General features: G+C 41.6%; 1 protein-coding gene across 2 annotated transcripts in view; it reads right to left on the reverse strand.

Moving 5' to 3' along the window:
- LOC126344374 (transcription factor Ken 1-like) overlaps positions 1-22,663 on the reverse strand; it is a 197,187-nt gene extending 174,524 nt beyond the window's left edge. For both annotated transcript variants that reach the window (XM_050002016.1, XM_050002015.1), the window contains exon 1: positions 20,429-22,663. The gene's annotated coding sequence lies outside the window, so the exon portion shown is untranslated. The remainder of the gene's footprint in view (positions 1-20,428) is intronic.
- Between the last annotated feature and the right edge of the window lie 631 nt (positions 22,664-23,294).

The following is a 23,294-nucleotide window of genomic DNA, read 5'->3' on the forward strand; positions in this document are numbered from 1 at the left end:
AGGACAAAAAATAAAAATCTCATCAGACTTTAAATACCTAGGAGTGACATTGCAACTAACAGCCAAATGATTCTCAAAACATACAACAGAACGTGCAGCCCAAGCAATAATAGCAATACAGGAGATTAAAAACATGCGCCTACTCAGTCTAGAAACAGCCATGAGTTTATTCAACACAAAAATCTTGCCAATCCTGGCCTATGGGATAGAGGTTATATGGGATCACCTGACAGAAAAAAATCTAGAAACACTAGAAAAGGTAAAATCGACTTATCTAAAAAGGGCACTAGGTCTCTCAAAGACAACACGATCTAGACTAGTGTGCCTGATAGCGAAAGAGACATTCCTAATTGAAGACATCAGACTTCAATATATGATGCCACATACCAGGCCTTCCAGAAAGCAACTGAAGACCATGGAAGACAAACGAGAAAAAATATGGCCGGAGTTCTATGGCACCGAAGCAATGACGAACCGCTCATTGACAGCACCAAACTTCGAACAGCGACATGTCGTAACTAGACTTCCTATTCACGGCTTTCATCATCTAGTCTGCAAAAGCAAAACTTATCACGACCCAACCACAACAAGTTTATGCGAACTGTGTAACGAAGCCTGTGAACGATATGACATAGAACTGTGCAGTAAAAGAGTGAAATAGATAAATGAATATGCAAAAATGTGAATGTAAAATGTTAAGCAAAGTAACTGTATATGGCTATTTTGCTGCAATGTTATTAAATTAAAAAAAAGTTTGAGCAAGGCCCACGAGGAAGGCAGGACGTGGCTCGTACGTCACAGCACGTGTCGGTGTTTAAGTGCATGCTAGTTAGCGACAGCACACGAAAAAATTAAGACCTTTTATGGGTGCCTTTCCAATTACATACTGATTTCCCCTTGGATTCTGCACAGAACCGAGGGTTCGCAAAGTGTGACGTCCCAAGTTCGTTGCAGGGCCCGTATTTCTCGATGGCCCCGAGTTTGAGTAGTTTACGTGACTACTCAGTAATATTCGGGCTCTGCTCGAGTTTGCGATCGCCCTGCGATCTGGAGACATCTCGTCATACCATGTCTACCAAGTGGCTTAGCGTTATTAATGTTCTACGCATTTTAATGATAAAAATAAGCAGGGCGCAGGTAATGTGTGAAAATAGTAACTAATTTATAAATAAATTATTGCAACATAGATTAAGTCCAGTTCTGTAGCTTTTTTGCTCGTACTGCGATTTCTTGTGCCTGTTTCCCTCATCGGCGCGGTATGTTTCGAATCATCAGCTTAGTTTATTAAATCAGTGCTAGAAATAAGAATAATCCACATAAAGAAATAAAATCACCTGCTTCGGCCCCTAATGTGTCAATTATTAAAAGTACGTATTTAAAATAACTTAGAAATACGTTTATAAAGGAACTTACCAACAGCAACAAAACCTTCAAATACTCTAAGTACAAAGAGGTTTATTCATAATTAACTCGTAATCCAATGATGAATTTCTTACTGGAACCAATTAATTAATGTTATATTATTAATAATATCGAAGAACGTAAGTGTCCCCTAAAATCTGACTTCTAGACTTTTCAGTGGAGTAATACGATCTGTGTAAGTAAGTTGTATATTCTTTACGTTACGTCGCTACAGTAGATTAAAAATTAGTTTAAGCCTTTCAGTCTAGAGTCCGTACGCATCTATATGTTTGGTAATGCGTTTTAAATGAAAAAATGGTATAGATGTGTACCTATTGCAAAACCTGCATCGCCGATTCCTTTACGGTTTGTGGGAGGGACATTAGTTGACAGAAGTTACGGGATAGATATATGCACATATACAGAAGAGCTTGGCATCACATACAGAGGGTATAAAAGGACACTGCATTGGCGGAACTGTTACTTGTATTTAGGTGATTAATGTGAAAATGTTTCCGACGTGATTATGACCGCACGACGGGAAGTAACAGATTCCGAACGCGGTCTGGTAGTTTGAGCTACAGGCGTGGGACGTTCCATCCCGGAAATAGTTACGGAATTCAATATAGTGAGATCAACAGTACCAAGAGTGTGCCGGGAATATCAATTTCAGGCATTGCTCTCACCACGAACATCGTAGTGGTCGACGCCCTTCACTTAAAAACCGAGAGCGGCGGCGTTTGCGTTGTGTTGTCTGTGGTGACAGAGAAGCAGCACTAGGTGAAATAACCGCAGATATCAATGTGGGACGAACGTATCCGTTATGACAGTGCGACGAAATTTGGCGTTAATGGGTAATGGCAGCGGACGACCGATGCGAGTGCCTTTGCTAACACTATGTGCCTGTGACCGTACCGCTTAGATCAAGACGACTGGAAAACCGTGGCGAGTCCCGATTCCAGTTGTTAAGAGCTGATGATACGTTTCGACTGTGGCGCAGACCCCAATAAGCCACTGAGCCATGTAAACAAGGCGCTGTGACCGCTAGTGGTGGCTCCCTAATGTTGAGAGCTGTGTTTACGTGGGACCGGAAATGGTTACTTTCGGCTAGTTGGAGACCATCTGCAGCCAGTCAAGGAATTCATGTACTCAAACAACGATTTAATTTTTATGGACGACAGTGCGCCGTGTCATTGGGTCACAACTGTTCGCGACTGGTTTGAAGAACATTCTGGGCAATTCGAACGAATGGTTTGGCCACCTAATCGCGCGACATGAATCCCATAGAAAATTCATTGGATATAATCTAAAGATCAGTTCGTGCTCAAAATCCTGCACCGACAACATTTTCGCAATTATTGACGGCTGTAGAGGCAGCTTGGTTCTGTATTTCTCCAGGAGACCTCCAACGACTTGTTGAGTTCATGTCACGCCGAGTTGCTGCAGTACGCCGGCAAAAGGAGGTCCGACACGATATGAGGAGTTATCCCATGACTTTTATTACATCGGCGTATGTATTTTCGTTTGTATGACATGTTCTACATCCTTGAAGGTCTACTTACTATGAATCTATGCAATGAAAAATAGAGCTATTTATGTACCTATCTATCTACATATCTAGCTTACAACCAGCAGTGGTAACTGCGGTTTTGTGCCCGGGTGTGCCGCAATGGTGAATAAAAGAACTCATTAACGGTGAATGTAGTCATTATCACCACCATCATCATCTTCATGGGCTAGAAAACCTGCTCTCTTCCGTCTTTCTGGGACATCCCACACTCCATCGTCCTGAGGAGGTGCATGGATGTGTGTGATGCCCTTAGGCTAGTTAGGTTTAAGTAGTTCTAAGTTCTAGGGGACTGCCGACCTCAGAAGTTAAGTCCCATAGTGCTCATAGCCATTTGAGCCATTTGATATAGATTAATTTTGGCTATTACAAAATAGGCGTCCAGTTGTTTGCTATATCCACCTTTCTCACGTGATCTCGTAAGTAACAGACCTTAACTGCACGTGGGAATCTCGTTTCCGCTGCATGGATCTGCCATTTATCTCTGCTTATTATCACGCGTGTAACGCTCTCATAGAACAGAACTAGGACAGCTATGTGGATTCCTCTTCAGCAGAGTCCTATGTATTGCATCATGCATTTTAGAAAAAGAGTCAATCATACCTTCAATGACTCGGCGAGTGTGGTGAGTGTTATTAGAATAATTTGTGTTCACTAGGTCTCCAGATGTCTTTGAAATCTTTACGGAACATTATGGCAGATCTATCGCTCTGCAAGACGGATGACTCAATCAGACTGATGTAGACACAGCAGTGATTTAAACAGTCATATCAGGAGAAGCTGATCCTTCTGTATAGTTTAAAACGTTAATGCTCCATATATTGAAATACGGTCAAACAATGTAAAACTGCGCAAGCACAAAACGCCTTCTTAAACAGAAGTTACGTCATTACGGGCTGTCCGTGAATGTTGTTTTCAGGCACGGAAAATACAATTTTACCTAACAATGGGAGAGGGGGGGGGGGGAGAGGGAGGGGGCATACCTTACCACAAACGAGATAGCTAAATGTTGAAAGATACTCAGCTGACAGAAAACACATCCTGTCCGGTATTGCTGAAGTCTCTCAGCCTCTCACAGGCAATGTGCAGCTGCAAAACTGAACGTAATAGAGGCACCCGAAATACACAGGTACCGGATTTTGCAAAAAGCTGACATGCTGAAGGAGCAGACAATGGCTGCAACTCATTCAGTTCAGTATCCATTAACGTCTGTTTCTCAGTCCAACAGTCACAGAATCAACATCAACCATATGAAAACATTTCCACTCACTTCTTGAAGAATAACGCTCCTCCCCCCACCCCCTCCCCTCTCACTCTCTCTCTTTCATCCGCCTCCAGGTTCTCTTTCTCAACATACCTACACGAATACGGAAATAGAGTAATAAATGTATAAATAAATTCAATGGAAAAGATGCAGCTATAGAGTGAGAACTCTATCTGTAATAATTTGAAATACCGTACTGGTATATACACTATGCATTGTAATATAAAACAGTTATACTGGTTACTTTATAGCCAGTATACATGATAACTTCTGGACTGTGTCACTTTTCCTGTTTTACTTCCGTGGCAGCGCTTGCGATACGTATTAACCTCGTAATGTTCTAAAAGTAATTCGCAATGCCCTCTAAAAACGGTACGTAACATGCCCATTCTCACATCCTATCCTCAACCTTACACCTACCTCGCCTCACTCACACTATCTGCGCAAAATTTTCCCTTCTTTATTGCTCGTATCTTAAAGTTTATAATTTATTTTATCACGTTTATTTGTCTCAGATTACAAGTGAGTGATCACTTCGGAATATTCATAGATTTACAGGTTAAGTATGTGCAACTAGAAACAGTAAGTTGTAAGTGTGAATTTCAATCAATAAAAATAAATTTCGTGTAAAGGAATTTTTCCGTTTTTTTAACTTTCGCTCATAGAGTTATCGGTTTGTAATCTGATAACAATTGTCAAGCTTTACTGGCAAAGGTATGCAAAAGTCAATTATAACAAACATTTTCTTTGAGCACTTGACGTACCACCAGGTAGTAAGCGTTAATGTAAAGGGAAGGTCTGAAATGAAGTTGTAGGCAGTGACAGTTGAAAATCATGTTTCAGGATTGCGAATTCATTTAAGCTGACAAGATGTCGCTTTTTAAAGGTATTCAAGCCTAGAAGCAGTAGGTAATATACAAGGATTTTCCGTATAAAAATGTATGTAGCCGCCCTAGGCGGGATGATTATAATTTAAGGTTTACGTTCAGAAGCTGTATGTACTGTGAAACGAATTACTCAGCTCTAAGCGTTGCGTATCCGTCGTAGGAAAGGCGATTACACTAGAACCACTTGGCATGGGAGGCGACTGTTGCTAAGAACTGAATATTACTACACCTATACGGTAGAGCGTGTCAGTTACAATGCATTTCAATTTGCATAGACAGGAGATTGGGCGGTTTTCCCACCAAGTATCTGGTAAAGACCAATGGAGAATGCACGAATTAAAAAGAAAAACGGAACAAGCACTCAACACGAGTGGGAAGAGTGTTGCAGAAAAATAGATGAAAAACGGCCAGATACAATCTTCCCATTTCTCTCGGAAGGAATTGTGTTGTGGGAGTCTGCTGTAGGAATATTTACCAGCTAATAGCTCATAGGCAAATCTGATCGAACACAGGAAGGCTTGGATTTCCCCAGTAAAATCCGGTAAGAATAACATTATTTTCACAACAATTTCCCATCCAAGATACATTATGAGCACAGTTTGATATAATACGAATCATCACACATTGCTGATAAAGAACCACTAGTCATGATGGATGTATGAATGCAGTAGAGGTTATCAGGGTACACCCTTGTATTCACCTAATTTAATGAACAACATTCTTTAAATAGATTTTGTCAGCTTTTTAATCAAATGAAATTTTTTATCAAATAAAATTCGTCACTGTCGCTGAAGATCTTGATGAAAAAGCTTCAGAACGCGGGGCTCTCCCATTACTCGTATTAATAATCACGCCGATAAAGATAAGTCTTGCTTAAAAGAAAATAAACAAACTTCAAAACATCTGATTTCCACTTTCTTCGGTCCCAGAATGTCAATACAGACATACTCCAAACGGGTTTCTCAAATAAAATGGTTAAGTGACCCAGTTTTCGAAAAAGAGATGTGTGTCTGCCTGTAAAGATATAGCTTTCAAACTTTTCTAGACTGTAAAAGAAAACATTCAAAACCAGAATCCTCCCAAGGTACAAAATGTAAATCCAATTCGAATGTGTAAGCGTTATAAACAGATTGTAATTCCTTTGGCATGGTTGCAGACTACATAATTACATCTCTCGATATTCAAAGTTAATATGAACGCCTGAGAAAAGTGGACACTGAAATAGGCGGGCAGTAGTGTTTGCGATGGTTTGCGGTCACCATCTGTGTCACGTAGTGACCGCGGTCAACAATGGCGCGCGGCGCGCAGTTGGAAACGGATTTTCGTTTCTGCCGCACTTTGTATACTACGATGAAAGCCTAAAATATACTCAGATTTAGATTTTCATCGTCATGTAACAAAGTATTGCTATAGCTGAATGTCCAGATTTCTTAATCGTTTGTGAAAATTTCGTGAGACTTACGTGCTTTTTACAGACTACCGGATACTATATGAATGTAATGTACTCGTACTGTTCGAAGAGAAAGCAGTTTTCCACAGCTGCAACATGGAATACTGCTGTGATTCTATTCGACGAGCTAAAACAGTGTTTTGATATTTAAAATGAAAGCAATGTTCCAGTGTTAAATACGATTATTATTGCATCGACTTATACTTCTTAAAATGTTTTGGATTAAATACTATTCAAAAAATTCTGTCTTAGAATTAGGTTGTTGTTTTGTTTTAAGCATGCAGTACGAAGATATGTGTAGAAGCATATACTGCTATTTCAGACTTACTATGAGGTCAGACAACACTTTATGCTAGTTTATAGACTATAAAACATGGGCCGTTGTTTGAGTAATTTGCGTTTTCATGTTAAACATCACAATGCCATTTTTGGTAGCAATTTCGTGGTGGAAATGATTCTTTCTACTTACCCAAAATTATACATAAGAGGGCAAGAGAAGAAAAACCACTTTCCATAAGCAAAAACTATAAGTTAAAGTTAAGCCGAGGCAAGTAAACTGCACGCAGTACGCACATAAAAAGTATGTTGGCTATCGGAAAATACGAAAAGTAAACCTTTAGAACACGGTAAAAGGTACATCACTTCAAGGATACATTTAACATTACTAGGAAACAAACACAGCTTTTGTAAATTGTATAAAATTTATTTTAAAAACTCTTTACGCGCCCTGGGAAATTATCGGTATCGGCGATAGTTTTCTAGAATTCTCCTTCTTTATGCTACAGCTGCATTGCAGTTTATATATTAATTAATTACTTAAAATTAACAGTAACAGTGCTTCTTGTACGAAGTTAATAATTGTAACCAAATAATCGCAAGGTCTAAGTGGCTTTGATAGCTTTATAATATAACACTTGTGAATAGATCTTCGTCCAATTTCTGAGGGGGGGAAATGTTGCCAGAGTCTTCATAACTTTTTACAGTTCTCTTTATCCTGTCGTTCAAGTTCAACCATTTCTTCCCTTTTTTTCCCTTCGAGATTCATCTCCAGCTTCAAGCACTTGCCGTTTGTGAGTACCGATTCGTCTTTCGATCATTCCAATAAACCGTTGATTCCAGGGTGGGAGTTTTCCGTAATATTATTTATTTTGTTGTGCAACCCCTCAACAGAATTCGTTGTTCGGTGCAGTTTTCCGTACCAATTCCACATTGCGAGGTGGTATCAGCATCCTGTAACCAGATATCCCTAACGTAATAAAAAATTAAAATTTCGTTGTCAGGAGCTTGCACAAGAATCTCAGCATATCAATTACTTACAATTGGCAGCGTTGCATGCATGCTGAGATGAAATCACAAATCTTCGTTCTGACTGCACTCGTCAGTTAGACCGATATCGCGAACTCTTCTTCATATGTAGAGTGGAAATCATTAACAGGCTAAATGGTGAAAGACTGATTCAGATTTATTAAGTTATTTTTACAAAAATATTTTTATGAAGAAACCTCATCAATATTTTTTATTTGTCGCCTATGGTAATAGTCACACAACTATAGCAAAATTTTTTTAGGTTACCTTCCTTTTATCAATGAAAATAAATATTTTATTCTGAAAAACCCTGAATGTGCAAAATGCCATACGGTTGTCGACAGAAATTAGGTAAGTTCGCTAAACATTGTCCTCATCCTGACAACACTAGGTGCAATTCTTTTCACTTGAATGCTGCTACATTGGGAAATATTTATTTTTGTTGTGATAATTTGTGTATCGGGTATTTTTTTAAAACAAAAAATATCCCGGCTGGATCACAGTAACCTCAAATGTTTGTTAGGTGTCGCATTCTCAATAAGTTTTACAAGTTCCTTAGGTACCTGGCACTCTGACGTTCTTTAGGTCTGTTATGTTTTTCAATCCGAACAAAATCTCTGTGTCACAAGCTGCAAACAATTTTAAAGCTGTGTGGCACCTTGCCCACCTTATCCTCTCCAGTGGGCTGGCACAAACTGCTCATGCTATCCTTCGGGCCTTACATGCACTACTAGAAGTGATCGTAGCGCTTAGCCCACTCTTCAGGTTTTAGCAACGGCACTTGGTTTGGCGGGACTCACTCAAAAACATTTTGTCACTTAGCCCGTTATTGATTTCCGCTCAATATATAGAAATTACTTCCACTTATTTAACTTGAGGAGAAACTTCACCAAGGGCCGATATCGCAGTAGCCTTGAAATCAACATTTACTTTTCTCGAATCCAAGTGAAGTACTGCATGTTTAAGCAGACGAAACAGGCGAACATAGGTGTGTTTCGTCTTGTTAGGGAGCAGGGAAAATACTACATGAAGCATGTCTGTTTCGTCACTTGGGCCTCCTAAACGTAGATGTATGGTGTGGATTTGTGCAAACTGCTTGCTTGGTGCAATTCAGAAATATTTCCTCCATAAGAAAACGGGAAAACGGTTTTAAGTTTTCTTTTCCTTTGCTTCCACTAAGAACAACTATCTTCTCCTCTAATCCATCATCTTCTAGAAGAAAACTACTGCCATCATCAATTTTAAGATATCTCCATGAACATCAATTTCGCAACGGTTCTTGTGCAATTATTGGTTCCCCAGCGCTTGACTCATCTGATAACTCTAGGTCCTCTTCATATATTCTGAGTGAAGCATTAGCGTAACAAAATCATAACCGTTATTATGAAGCTGCACCACTCCACCCAGGTATATACGTATTTCGGGTAACTGGGTAGCTTCTTCTCGAGCTCTCTTCTTCATCCTCTTGATTTGCTTCTTCACTTCAAGAGCTGCGTCGTTAGGTGCTCCAAAGCAATTTTAGAACACTTAAAAAACTTCTCCGTTTTTCGAAGTTATCCTCCCAATGCAATGATTGGACTTCTTGCCTGTGCACATGCACGAAACAACATGTTAATTAGATTCCCTAAATTTAGATAATCGTAACCACTTTAATGAGCAGACGGGCAGCTTTTGGTATTTCTGGACACCGTTAAGATCAGGTCTTATTAATTATTATTTGCTAGATAATTGTTGTTTAGCTTGTACATACGAAGAATTGTTAGTGTTTGTACGAAGATAAACAGTGAGACTGTAGCCATATTGCCTGCATATTCCTTTTTTTGTGGGGTGGGGGTGGGGGGGGGGGGGAGAGAGTCCTGTTTCAGTGGAACGCATACATTTCTTGTGCAAATTACTTATGCGTAATTTCAACGGTATTCTCACGCAGAGAGAGAGAGAGAGAGCTTTCTCTAAATTAACACGAAACGTAGCATGTTGTGTGGTTGTGTGATAAGTGTTATCTCACGAAGCACTGTTTCCTGAAACCACAGGTCACATAATACACTCTGTATTTCTTGTTAATCTGGACAACCGCGTTCCCTATGTGACTGAGTACCATATCCTTATGGTGAATATGGTTTGTGCTTGTACGCAAGTGTTGAATAGTTATCTTTGTTCATAGTTGAGTCGAGATACTGTCGTAATTAAAGCAATGTAATTTCTACAACGAATTTTTCCTAGTTTCAGGAGACACAATCATTCGCAAACTCATAAGAACACAATGAATACATTCATTTTGAGGCACTGTAGTCATTTAAAGTGTCTTTTCAGAATATGTTGACCATTGAAATAATCACGAAATATTTCCGCCGTAACGGATAAAATGATATAATCTTACCTTTCCAAATACCGACTCAGTCCTCATATTGTCCCGAAAGACTGCTAGCCATATTCAGCTAGTGCTGTGAGCGAGAGTATGAAATCTGCACACTGCCTGTATTCCATTTTAATTTAAACTGACTCTACTTTATAATTATGTATTTCTGCTAAGGGACATCGTTATTTTTCACTCTATGAATTCACAAATGAAATGTGAGAGGCGGAGACTAAAAATCACTTAGTTGTATCTTTAATATGTCAGCAATTAATCTATTTTGATGAACTGTCAAGGGGGTAAACCCGTGGGTATACTTCTGTAGATACTTTATGTTAATGTATTTGCAACTTTATTACTATTATAAGCATGTGCATTGTGTGGATACACGGGAACATCTTCAGCAGTGGGGAAAGTATGTTGATAATTTTACGTTGTTAGTTGGTTAATAAGTTGTAATGCGACATTTTAAGGGAACTTGCTTTTGTAACATATTCATACTGACTTTTAACAATAGGCAGTACTTTTTTGATTGATTCTTAAAATTCACTTACAGGAGACAGCTATCAAACGAGGTTCTTTGCATTAAGCATACCACTATGAGTATAAAAGATGAAAATAGCATATTACTAGCACATTAATTAAGGAAAATGCAATCTTTATTGAAAATAAAATAAGTGTTCCAACAATATTTTGCTGTGTGTTTATTGGAAATACTTGTAGCGCGTTTTCTTCAAGAAAAGCTTGCGTTAAACGTGATTAACGTAATACAATGCACATAAAATAGAAACACAGGTTACATTGAAGAAACAGCTATGCGCAGTGTTACAAGAAATATGAATGAGAGAAGGTGTAAAGTGAGCAAATGGAAGAAATCAAGTTTTGGGGAAATTTTACTTAAGCGTACCTCCAGCCACAAAGGAGACTGCAAGCCGTACTTTGGTGATCCTATTTTTGGACACAGCTCAAGTAACTGGGACTCACAGGAAGGCATTGTGAAGGAAGAATATGGAGAATATTGGACAGAGGTTTACTGCTACAATAGATTCATTCGGCCTTCGGGTGTTACGAAGATTCTAGCAAAATTTGAGTTGAATCGTTAGAAGAAAGAGGGACTAATTCTCACGAAAGCCTGGTGGCTAATTTGGGAGATTGTAAACTTGTTATAGACTTCGAAACGATTTAATCATATGAACAAGAGAAGGGAGATTTTAGCGAATAATGAGACAGTGACATTAATCATTCAGTCATTATTTTCACGAATAGAAGACGAAAAGAAATGTCTAATAAATTCTGGTACGAAGTACCGTCGAGCATAACTTGTACATTGGTTTTCTGCGCATACATAGCAGTTCATAAATAGTGGGTAATAATAAGCGATCGGACTGCTGATGTTAAAATAAGACTTGAAGCACATTTGAGCGAATGTTCAAAAATGTTTAGCTTCCGTGTTATGTCACGGACATGGCATCAGCAGATCTCTACACTACTTCTTTGCTCTACTTTATCGATTGTTCTGTACGTCTCACATTAGGCACCCATCTTTCCACTAAACAAAGGCTTCAGCTTTCTATTGAAGTCAGTCGTAAACACGATCAAACGAAAATGAAATAATTTGTGTTGCCTCTCATCATCCAACAACTCGAGCAAGAAGAGTGCTTGTTCACTGGCAAATATTTCGTGAATTGCCCAATTGACAGAACCCACAGAAATAAGTGCAAAAGAATTAAGTCGTATGATCGTAGCTCCAAAGAAATTTTTCCAAAATAACATATCCTCTGTCAAGGATCGCATATTTAATGTGCGCTTGGTCATACATACTGAACAGCGCAGTAGCGTCATTCAGCATGAAGTACTCCTGTCGAAAGCGTGACTGTGTCCTCCAACCATCAAGCAATTTAATGCGAAGCTGATATTAAGTTTTCGTTCTTAGTACGACAATAAACATTGCTGACTGAGCCTCAACTAAGGAATTAAGCACCTCCAGCTCGATATTAACGTACACACCTATCCACTTATTTATATGGGAGGAATCCGAAACGTAAGTATTGCTTACTACGTTATGTTTTCAAGCACTACACATGGCTTTCTCTTTATTGTAGATCTATACTTACACTATGCAAGCCACCTTATGAAATGTGACGGGGAGTAGTTTGTGTACCACTGTCACTTCACCCCCACCCCCCTTCGCTGTTCGAGTCATGAATGATGCGCGCGGTGAGCTGGAATGCTTATAATTTTGCCGTCTTAATCTTTTCGAAGGGTGAAGTGTTATATAGGCTGAGTCTTCTTGAACTGTAACATCTAGGAAATTTAACAAAAAGCTGCATTGCTATGCACGATACCTCTCTTGTTGTGTCTACCATTGGACTTGGTAACCATCTACGTAATACGGTTTCGCACTTGTAACTTGTCATGAAATGCGCTACTTTTCTTCGGATTTTCTCCATTTCATCCGCAAATCTCATGTGGTAAGGGTCCCCAAACTGATTATCAATACTCAAGTTATCGGTTGAGTAAGGATTTTTTAGGTTACATTCGTAGGAGGACTACACTTCCCGAGGATTTTTCCAATGAATCTCTGTCTGGCATTTGCCTTTGCTACGATTATTTTCCTGAAGTTGTTCCACTTTAAATCTCTCTGTACATATATTTCTAGATACTTAATGAATGTGACTGCATACAGTAAGTGTTCGGCAGTTGTTTCATCACAAAAGAACGGATCTTTCCGCCACGTTACATTTGTTACAGTTATCTAGAGTTGTGACATTTTTATACAGTGTGTTCCAGGAGGAATGACCAGGGATGTGAAAGGAAAGGTCATTCGAAACAAAACAAAAAAAAGTAAACGCGGGCTCTAAAATTAATTAAGAGCTGTGAGCACTTGATTAGTAGAAGAGATATGTTTCACAGTAGCGAAGATGAAAACGTACTCATAACTCTTATGCATTTTACAGCCCATGTTTACTAGAGTATTTTGCTTCGAATGATATCCTTTCATATCCCTGAATACTTAAAATGTGTCCTAGAATACCTTGTATAAAACAATATCACTGGCGAAAAGCCTCATAGTACTTCCGAAGTGAACCAATAGATCATTTACATATACTGCGAACAGTAGTGGTACGACAACAGATCTTTGGGATAGTCACGAAGTTACTTTTACATTCGTACGTTCCTCTTCTTTTTGAATGACATAGAGTACATGGAATTTTCCTATACGATCTCGACAATTTCGTGACATTTCAAAATTATTTGTTATCAGTAATATATCTATCTGATCTGTAATGCTTCAGGTCTTTCGGGTTTCTTTTTCCTTGTAAGATATTTTTCGTAAATCGACTGGTTTACATCCCACCAATTTGTAGTACAGTTTAGAATTCGTTGGATGAGAGAGGGTTCTACGCTGGTTATATTTTTGTGCTGCACACTTTCGCTTTCGCCGGACAAGCTGTTGGGAGAGTATCTGTGCCGTCCTTGAGCTCGCTCGTCTATCTCTGCGCTACGCTCTGTCAGCACCACACACACACACACACACACGGACACAAACACGCATACGCATCATATACGCACACACGAGCCGGCACACGCTGTCAGATAAGGAGGAGATGACGCTTTGGTAAACTTTTATCGGGTCAAGGTCTGTATATTTTTGCGTGCGCCTGGCTTTTGATAGCGGCTTCGTTGGCTGAGCGGGCACACTGACCCACTTTCCCCGCGCCTCGCATCGCTCCTATTCATTCTCGGCTCGCGGACAGATAAGCGCCCCAGCCGAGATCAAAGAGCGAGTTATCTACGCTACGAGCGGCCCATCAAACTCTCGATTAGGGATTTTCTAACGAAACAGCCCCACGTCTCTTGTTATTAAGCAACAGATGATAACTTATTTAACATCATAACGTACATGCCCAAGGTAACTTCCGAAATATAATCGACATTGTGTTTTGTCAAGTAACTGGTATACAATTACAAAGTGACAACATCGATAACTCTTTAACTGTATAAACAGTGTACCGCCTTGTGTTTGCGGAGCACAGTACATAGTTCGAAGACGGGTTGTAGAACTCGAACATTGGCATAAAAGCGGATATCAATTTAAGAGGTTTACCACAGTAATCAGGCAACATTGCTGTTCCAGTTTCCAAGTTTCCCTCCTGTTTAAAGGAAACAGAGTGAGGTACTGGGTTTTGCAGAGCTTAGATCAAAGTAATCATATTCATGACTTAATCTTTCCTTGTTTTAACCTAAGCACTTCAGGTGTGTGTCCGACTAAATGCCTGGCCGACGTCCTCTCTCATCCTTGTCCACCTTCCGTAATAGGTATGTGGCATTCTGTAATCATAATTTTGATCGATTCTGATGTAGGCATGGATAGACCTACTCTAAAATTGATAGTAACGACTGCTTGCTGTAACTGTCAGCTAATAGGCAATTCTTATCTGACACTTTTCTTGTCAGCAATCTGGCGCTCAAGCCAGCAGTTGGGTTTATTTTAATTTTACGTATCTGTCTATATATAAAGATGCCAGAAATTAAGCTGAGAAGTGGGAGCAGAAATCGTACATAGTTTGACGCAAGTAATTTCCGTTTCCTGTAATAAAAGACGTCTCTCGGTATCAAATATTCACACGGAACGTTCCCGAAATTTTGATTCTGAAACACAGGATTCCGAAGAAAGTGAAAAGCGAAATATGTTAGAACGGAGTAACAAGGAAGTGACAGCGTTTCAAATATGGTGCTAAAGCAGTATATTACATTAATGATTAGCCAGACTAGTAAAACAAAAAATGAAAGTACCTGAGAGAAATGACGTGAAAAGAATATGTAAGACCTTAGTGGGGTACACTAACTTATAAGGAATGGTAAGCGATATAAGGAATGATGTAGATGCAAAAATTGCAAAAATTAAAATATGTGAAACAAATTATCAAGAGTTGAAGGGATTAGCACGAAATAGCAAGGACAGCATTACGCCAGTCGAGACATAGTGTGTTCAAGGAGAAATTGATAAAAAGAATGGTGTCGTTGGGCATTCAGAACCAAAATAACAAGATCTACAACAAGGCCAAAAGCAACTGTAAAGTATATTAACTAAAATTTGCACAATGCTTTATCCAGTTTCTCTAGCTAGTTTTTAAGATGCATAGATTCATCCTTATTCCATTTACGAATATTCCGGCTCTGTTTTTGGTTAATTCCTGTGACCGCTTGTACGACTTCTTAACCCTCAGCATACCATTTCCAAGACCGTTTAATGAAGAGCCGATTCACGGGCACTTTTAAACTATTCCTTAAAAACACTGAAAAGGATCAATAATTGTTCGCTATTGTGAAAAAAATAAATATTTTTGCTTTTACGAGATTTATACCATTATGATTCAAACATTTCTTTCCAGTTTTCTTTCGGTACTTCGACTTAAAAGGGATTCTCATTCTAGATGACGCACGTTCCACTGTCTACTGACAGAACAAATTCTAATAGACTGTTTACAGTGTAACTTATATTGATACTTCTGAAAAATATAATGCACATTCGTGAGCAACTTGTTCGTGATTACTCTGGACGATAACGTATCATGAAGATACTAGGAGGGCTCGGTTTAAAAACGATGGGAGCGATTGCTTGGCGCAGCGCTAACAGCGAATGCAGGTACGTCTTGGTAAAATCAGATGCCCAAGTTTCATTTACGTGCGAATCTCTTCATGTTCTCCCCCGTCCTTGTTTTCTTCGTTATGTGAAGCTTGCCTGCAGCTCAGATTTCTTTTTAAGAACCGTAGCAAAACAGCATGACAAGTGATGAATCTCTGGAAACTCGACAAATTTTCATAGAGAACCCCCCTTAAGAACAACATTCTAGAAAATGTATTACTCCTCCTAGAAATACTTATTGATGGCTTCCGTTCTGTTAGCTGATAATGCTTGCCAGTTTACGAGCAAGAACATGCACGGCTCTTTGACCGTTCAGTTTACTGTGGTGGCATCTAAAACCCTTTCACTTTTTAATGAAATGTAAAGTAGTACTTTCACAGTCATTCAGAATTAAAATTCACCTGTTCAGAATTGAGATAAAAATATTTTTCACATTTTGGCACATAGTGCGGGAGTTACACTGACTGTATCACATGTGCATGCGGAGTGCTACGCCGCTGGAATCTTAAGAAGACGGCCAGGAAAAACACACACACACACACACACACACACACACACACACACACACACACACACACATGTAGTCGTCTACGGTCTGCAGGTTGCCATGACTTAATAGTAGAAGCAATTCCCATTATTTCACGCATGTTACGCGCATACAATGAGTCTCTAAATGGTTTTCAGCTGTCAGCGCGAGGATTTCCTCATTTATGACGACTAACTCTCCGAAGCTTTGTACGTTTTCATTCACTACATATATTCTTCGGAAGGCATTTTGCGACAAGAGTAAATACTGCGACTGGAATTCCGTAATAGCTTTTAGTTTCAGTGCGTGGGCAAACCTTTGCACGAACGATAGTCGTTTCCGGGGCATTGGTCAAGGCCTCAGATCCAACTGAAAACTGTAGGAAAACTGATATGTATTGTTGTAAGGCATGCTTCTTGGGGCGTATTATTAGCATCGGAAGAGCTTTTTTCAGTAATGGGAACTAATTTCATGCGTACTAACAATTAATTTTTTCGACCAATAATTATCTTTAGGTGTGCATCCACTTTTGCTGAATGCAAATTCGTATGCTGAAGTTCTCTAGAAGATACTCGTCCACCTTTTTACTCCATGACCCAAAATAAATGACATTAATAGCACTATTCTTGGTGGCTGGTAGAATTCGAATACATTATGGTCATCTTAACCATTGAAACGTGCTATAAATTCGGCGAACTGGCAACATAGATTTTTGAGCACGTAATTTAGTTTGGTGGGAATGATTTTTTTGTATTTCTATGACTGTTCTTGGAACCATTGCTACACTCCTGTTATTGACTACATATCTTTTAGTGTGACTATTTGATCCCATTCGAGTTTCATAATCCGTTTTTAACGAACGTAGTAAGTCTGTCTCTTTGTACAAATTTCACTGATTTCCGCGGACATAGACAAAAAAGAAAAAGGATTTTAAAAGTCGTAGATATCTTGGGATGAAGGTACTGAACGCTAATTAATTGCCTTGAAGTCAGTTGTTTATCACATTAACTGTTTTATAAGAAGCTTCCTTAATGCCGTACAACACACGTCCTCTTTTTAAGGTGTTTGAAAAGAAATCATAATAATCGTGAACATTTCACAGCACTTACTTCTCATGCGAAACGCAAGCAAAGATAGAACGTTTGACTTTGCTTCAGTGTATTTTGTGACTCTTTACGCAGACAAAAATGAAGCTACAGAAAAAATTCTTCCACAGAGATTTCTTCTCTGCCGGTACGTTAGCCATATGTACTAAGAGAAGTGGGGACAACCAAGATAAGTATTTCCGCATACTGATTATCGTTTCCAACCTCAATATTTTCAGGTTAATAGCCACTTCAGATAGCGTCGCAATACAAAGATTAATTATTTTTGGCTGGCTGTTGTAGTTTATTACTATTTACTTCTAATTTTACTTGTATAAAAGTATTATATTTCCAAACATCTACGCTAGAGGTTTACATTTGATATAGTGATAGATGTCACAATGTAAATTAACAGCTTAGCTATTTATTTTCCGACGAAGAGTACTCAAGAGAGGCTCAAAGAGAGCAGTTAACGAAATCGTTACGAGCTATGAGTTATGAATATGAAAATACCTGAAAGGAGGTTTCAAAAGGACAAAGCATGACGAGAATGGCTGTAAGTAGGGTGGAACAACTGCATTTGTATTTCCGTAAACGCGGCTACGACATCTAAAATATACTGGGGAGTTTGACGATAGGAACTTTCGCCACCATAAAAATTTGTCAAGTGTTCAGTCTCGGTATATGTAGTTTAATTTCTGCGAATAAGAATGTCCATTTTGAAAACTATTTAGAAATCCGTTTCGAAAATCTATAGGAAGTGATTTGCCTTATTTTAGGTCACAGTATACCACTATTATCGTGCATTGTCTATTTTGGTTAGATCAGAAATTTTGAGGACTGGGGGTGTGAAGTGTAGACTCAATTGCGTGTACAGTAAGTAGATTATCCACGGAAGAGATTCTATCCACTTCTAGCCTTAGAGTACACTTTTGCAAACTCCTTCTGGATTACTGCAAACGTTTGTGGAATTCGCATCTGATTGGAGCAACAGGTGGCACCGGGTGTATACAATGAAAAGTATCGATAATGGACCACGTGTGGTTGAGTTACAGGAGAATGTAAAATAAATGCTCGAAGAAGATATATTAGAACAAATAAGCCCTCGGTCACAAATATTAAGTCAAAATTGACCAGGTTTCGACGCTACTATGATCGTCGTCTTCAGAATTAAATTAACTGTTCTAAAACATATTAGGTATATAATACATTAATAAAATTAAAGTTTGTACTGACTGGAAAGAGATGCAGTACTTACAAGCCACATTAAAAAAAAATCTAAGCCGGAAAGGCGACGACGTGAATAGTTGTAAATAAGATGACGAGCCGCTAACGGATGCTCGTACTTGAGTGAACAAAGGTTGAAACAAGAGTAACTTTAATTTTATTAATATATTATATACCTAATATGTTTTAGAACAGTTAATTTAATTCTGAAGACGACGATCATAGCAGCGTGGAAACCTGGTCAATTTTGACTTAATATTTGTGACCGAGGGCTTATTTGTTTTAATATACTTCTGACACGGTCTCTGAACCTTAGCAGCTATGTTCAAAGTTGACAATCTGTGTCTAGAAATCAGTTGACACTGCCTTGTGTGCGCAATCTTCGTCATGCTATTTATAGTTTGGATCGTGAGGAACCGATGATAGTAGAAACTTTTGTCATTAACTAATTACTGTTTAAATGCTTGGCATTCTGTTGCATCGATGTATAAAAATGTGGGAAACAGAAAGGGGAAGGTCCAAGATAATAACAAAATATGCCGTTGTAGTGCCATGAAATGCGAACTGACAGATTTGTTTATCTAGAGCCTGCTAGTAATAAGTTCAGTTAATACCGCGGTTGCAGATAACAGTACAGTTCCACCCGAAGAGCATGATCCTTGGCTGCTGACTGACGTTGCTAGTTTACATCTCTGAGAGATCCTTGGGAATGTGTGACAACAATGCCTTATCGCGGCGAGATAAGAGACGAGACGTTCCCTTCAGGAAATCACTGGGTCACTAGGCCACTGGAACAAACATTTCGAGTGTCGTAAGCACTGGCAACTCCCCCTGCTTTTTTGTTCTCTCTTTGTGCCACAGACCAGTGGTCAAAGGCCGCTGATACAGCACGCAGTACGGAGGGAAGTATACATTCTCGCTGCTAGCTCAGACCTTTTTTTCCTGAAAGGCGGTCGCTTATTAAGCTGGACTAGAGAGGGATTTCGATTTAGGGGAGAGACGGTCGGGACAGCAGGGTGGCTTGCCGGTTGGGGTGGCCGACAGCAGAGGGGAAGAGCGCCCCTCCATCACTTTCACTGTCTGCACTCCGGGGAGCCGGGCCGTTGGGGTGAGTGCAGGCCCCAGAGCTCGTGCGTCCTGCATGGGCGGGGACGCGATAGGACGGGATGGGGCGTGGCGGTGGGAGGGGGGGGGAGGGGGCAGGGCCTTGAGCCTGTTCAAGGTCAGCAGCTGGACAACCTACTCCACAGGCCCCGGCTTGACCTCCCCGCCGATCCTCGGTAGCATCGCAACAAAACACGCCGAGCGAGGGGGCCACAATAGGAAGAAAAACGCACGGACCCCTACCAGGCAGCCACCCGCGGCTCACCCCTGCGCGCAGAGTCGCTCGGATTCCGAGTTTGCCGCTCGCTCACACTGCGTGGCCAACTCATTTACCCCGATGCAAGCATAGACAGTACCTACGTCTACCACCACGAAACTGTCACAGCAGCCCAAAAGTCTCATTACCCCAAACTCGACGCCTGATCTTATCTCAAAAGAAGCTATTATAAGTCATGCAGAACACATCCCCGTTCTCAAATAGAACTGCATCTCTGAACGTCAACATTTCAGTAGCGTCTGACAAGGCCAGAGACGGTCACATACGTCACGGATTAGCCAACGCCGTTGGTACTCACTTTTACGACAACCAAGAAAAGCCTTTTTACTCACCGAAGCGACGTGAAGCAATCAGGGCAGCTGCAGTCTTCCGAAATATCCTATAGAAAGCAGCACGGGCTGGTACGGCAGAGTTTCAAAATCCTCGCGAGGTTTCGCAGCAGCAGCGGCAGCTGTTGGCGTGGGCGGAGCACTCATCCGGGACAACATCGTTAGCGTATACGCCACTTTCGAAAACCCGCCTCGTGGCCATACTGGCACGCAAGGCGCACTGTACAGGGTGTCGTCTCGAAAAGAAGGGTGAAAAAAAAATGCTTCCTGTAATAAGGTACTCTCACTTCCCAATGTATAGCATATTTTTACACACACACACACAAACACACACGGCCAATATCCAGCTGCATCGAAAATCTGTTTTCACATTGCAGGAATCTTATCAAATCCTCTCACTTTCACTTTGACGGCGAGGAGAGCACACTGCCGACTGTCGGTAGCCGGCTTCAACAAAAAGAACGTCGTAAGACAAAAAAAAGGAAACAACAATCTACGGGAACACAGAGACAGGTACACTCGTTTCTTTTAAAGGCACACAGTTTCAAAATTGTGCTATTCTTCAGATATGGTTTACTACGTTTCAGTACGCAATTTTTTTTCCTTTTTACCTTCCCTTGCGAGAGTGAGAGCAAGTTTGGTTAACACCACAGCACTGCCGGCTGGCGCAGACGGCGAAACACACTTTAGCGCGGGGCGAGAGGGAAGAGAGAACGGAAAAACGAGATCAACACTTTCGCTTTCAGCGAGCGCTGGCTGGCTCGGCTCGCCGCGTTGCTGACAAACCGCCGCTCGTCGCTGCCGCTTGCCACGCTTGTCACCAAAATGCGGCGCAGGCTTTCGTTTTCTTCTCGTTCCTACTTTGCGGCGAGGCGAGACACACACGATCCACGAACACGCACATTCACAGATAGCTCTTTGGTTTCGGTTACTTTATTTGAAGGGGGTCTGCGTTCCACAACCAGGTGGGAGAAGAAGCGAACTGGCCGGACAAAATCGCAGTTTGGTCGACTCTGGAGGAAACACTTTCACTCTTGGCAGACGTGCGCTATGTTGAGGGCCGGTGCGACTCGTTAACTGGAACTGCGAGCAGGGAGACTGGCACAGTCTGTCTGGTCAAAATGGAAAGAAAAGGAAAAAAATAATCAAAGTTGCTGTGTCGGTGGTGCAGAGCTGTTCCGTCTCGGAGACAGGGTTGTCGTTCACTGATCCACTTCTTTCCGCGATTCACTTGCGGCGCGTGAGTTTATTTCACTCGGCGTGGCGCGATGTTTACGTCCTTAGCGTCGTCGGTCGGTCACCCCCGCAGCCGAGCATCACCACCGGCTGGCCACCTGTGTGTCGTCTGCTGTCCGAGGGGCGGTGCGGCCGCTACTGGCGCCACCGCTGCTGCAGCTGTCCTGGTGCTTTCCTCGGCTGTTTTCCTCCTTCCGCCGGTGACATTTCATGCCGACTGCAGCGCGGCCCGCTCGCTTCCCCGTGTACGTCTGCGTGCCGGCGCGCCGCTGTGCTGGTCTGCTCGCCGCTTCCTCGCGCCCTCCCGTACCGGCTTCCGCACTCGCTGTCAACCCGCCTCCTCGGTCTCGTCGCTGTGCTGCAACGTCAGTCCGTCTGTGGTCTGTCTGCTGGCCGGTCGTCGTTCCCCTCTTCGTCCACACCACACACACACACACACACACACACACGCACACACACACACAGACGCAGACACACACTTGCCGCCGCCGTTCTTCTTCCTGCTCCTCCAGACGCTCCTCTTCCTCTTCGCCCGTATTTCTTCTTCTTCTGTTCCTCCTTTTCCTCCTCCCCCTTCTTCTTCCCCGCCGGATGTTGGACGGAACTGCCGCTTCTGCTTCTCCCCCAGTTGTTGTGCGTGTGTGTTCTGGACTTGGCGCGCGTGAGTCTGTGTGTGTGTTAAAATGTTGTCTTAATGGGGGCCGAAGCAAAACTTCAAACAGTCCAGCACGGCCTGCTCCGCTCGGTCTTTGCTTTCACTAACATGGATCCGGTAAACGGGGTGGGGGGCGAGGGGACGGGGGGGAGGGAGACACGAGAGTGAGGGAGAGTGGGGGCCCTCCTGAGGCAGCGTGAGAGCGCTCAGCCGGGGCAGCGGGAGGGGGGCCGCAACGGCGGGAGGGGGGACCGCAGCGGCGGGAGGGGAAGGGGAGCCCACTTTCACAATATACCAAGGCGAAAAGGGGAGAGCTGCGCACACGAGTGATATCATCGGTGCAGAAAACATCTACTTGCACGCCGCCGCCAGACCGGAGGAAAAGCCTGTTACGTAATGCGGACCGTATAAATTATAACTGCCTCATTGGAAGTGTCCTTGGTGCGAATATTGCGACACTGAAAGGCTCTAGGGAAATGTGACTTTTTTTTTCTTCTACTTCTTTTTCCGTCACGCGTCAGGACGCCGGGCGGACGTAGGACGTAAACAGGCAGCAGGCGAATCTTCTGCTGCGAAGCAACAGGCTGAGGACTCGAAGGAAACATGATGAAATAAGTCCGCAGCGACGTAATGGTTCACACATTGGGACTAATTTCGGGAGCACCGTGGTTCAGGTCTCGTTCCAGCCATCCTCATGTAGGTTTAGTTTTGCGTATCTTCACTAAATCACTTCACGATCACGGCACCACGGACGAATAATTTCGCCTCGCTTGTCAAACACGAGCTTACCCTCCCTCTCTAATGGACTTAATTGATGCATCTTCTATTTCTGACCTTCCTTCTTTCTCTTCTATTCTCTTGCTGGCTCATCATCTTCGGCAGCCTCTGGAAGGCAGCAGATTTCATATTGTAGCTTCCCGCAGTTCAAGACTTCGAAAGTGTCTCACGGATATCTGAGTTTAGAGATCACGCGTCAGG

This window comes from Schistocerca gregaria, chromosome 1 (assembly GCF_023897955.1).
Source record: "Schistocerca gregaria isolate iqSchGreg1 chromosome 1, iqSchGreg1.2, whole genome shotgun sequence".
In the NCBI taxonomy this organism is placed as follows: domain Eukaryota; kingdom Metazoa; phylum Arthropoda; class Insecta; order Orthoptera; family Acrididae; genus Schistocerca; species Schistocerca gregaria.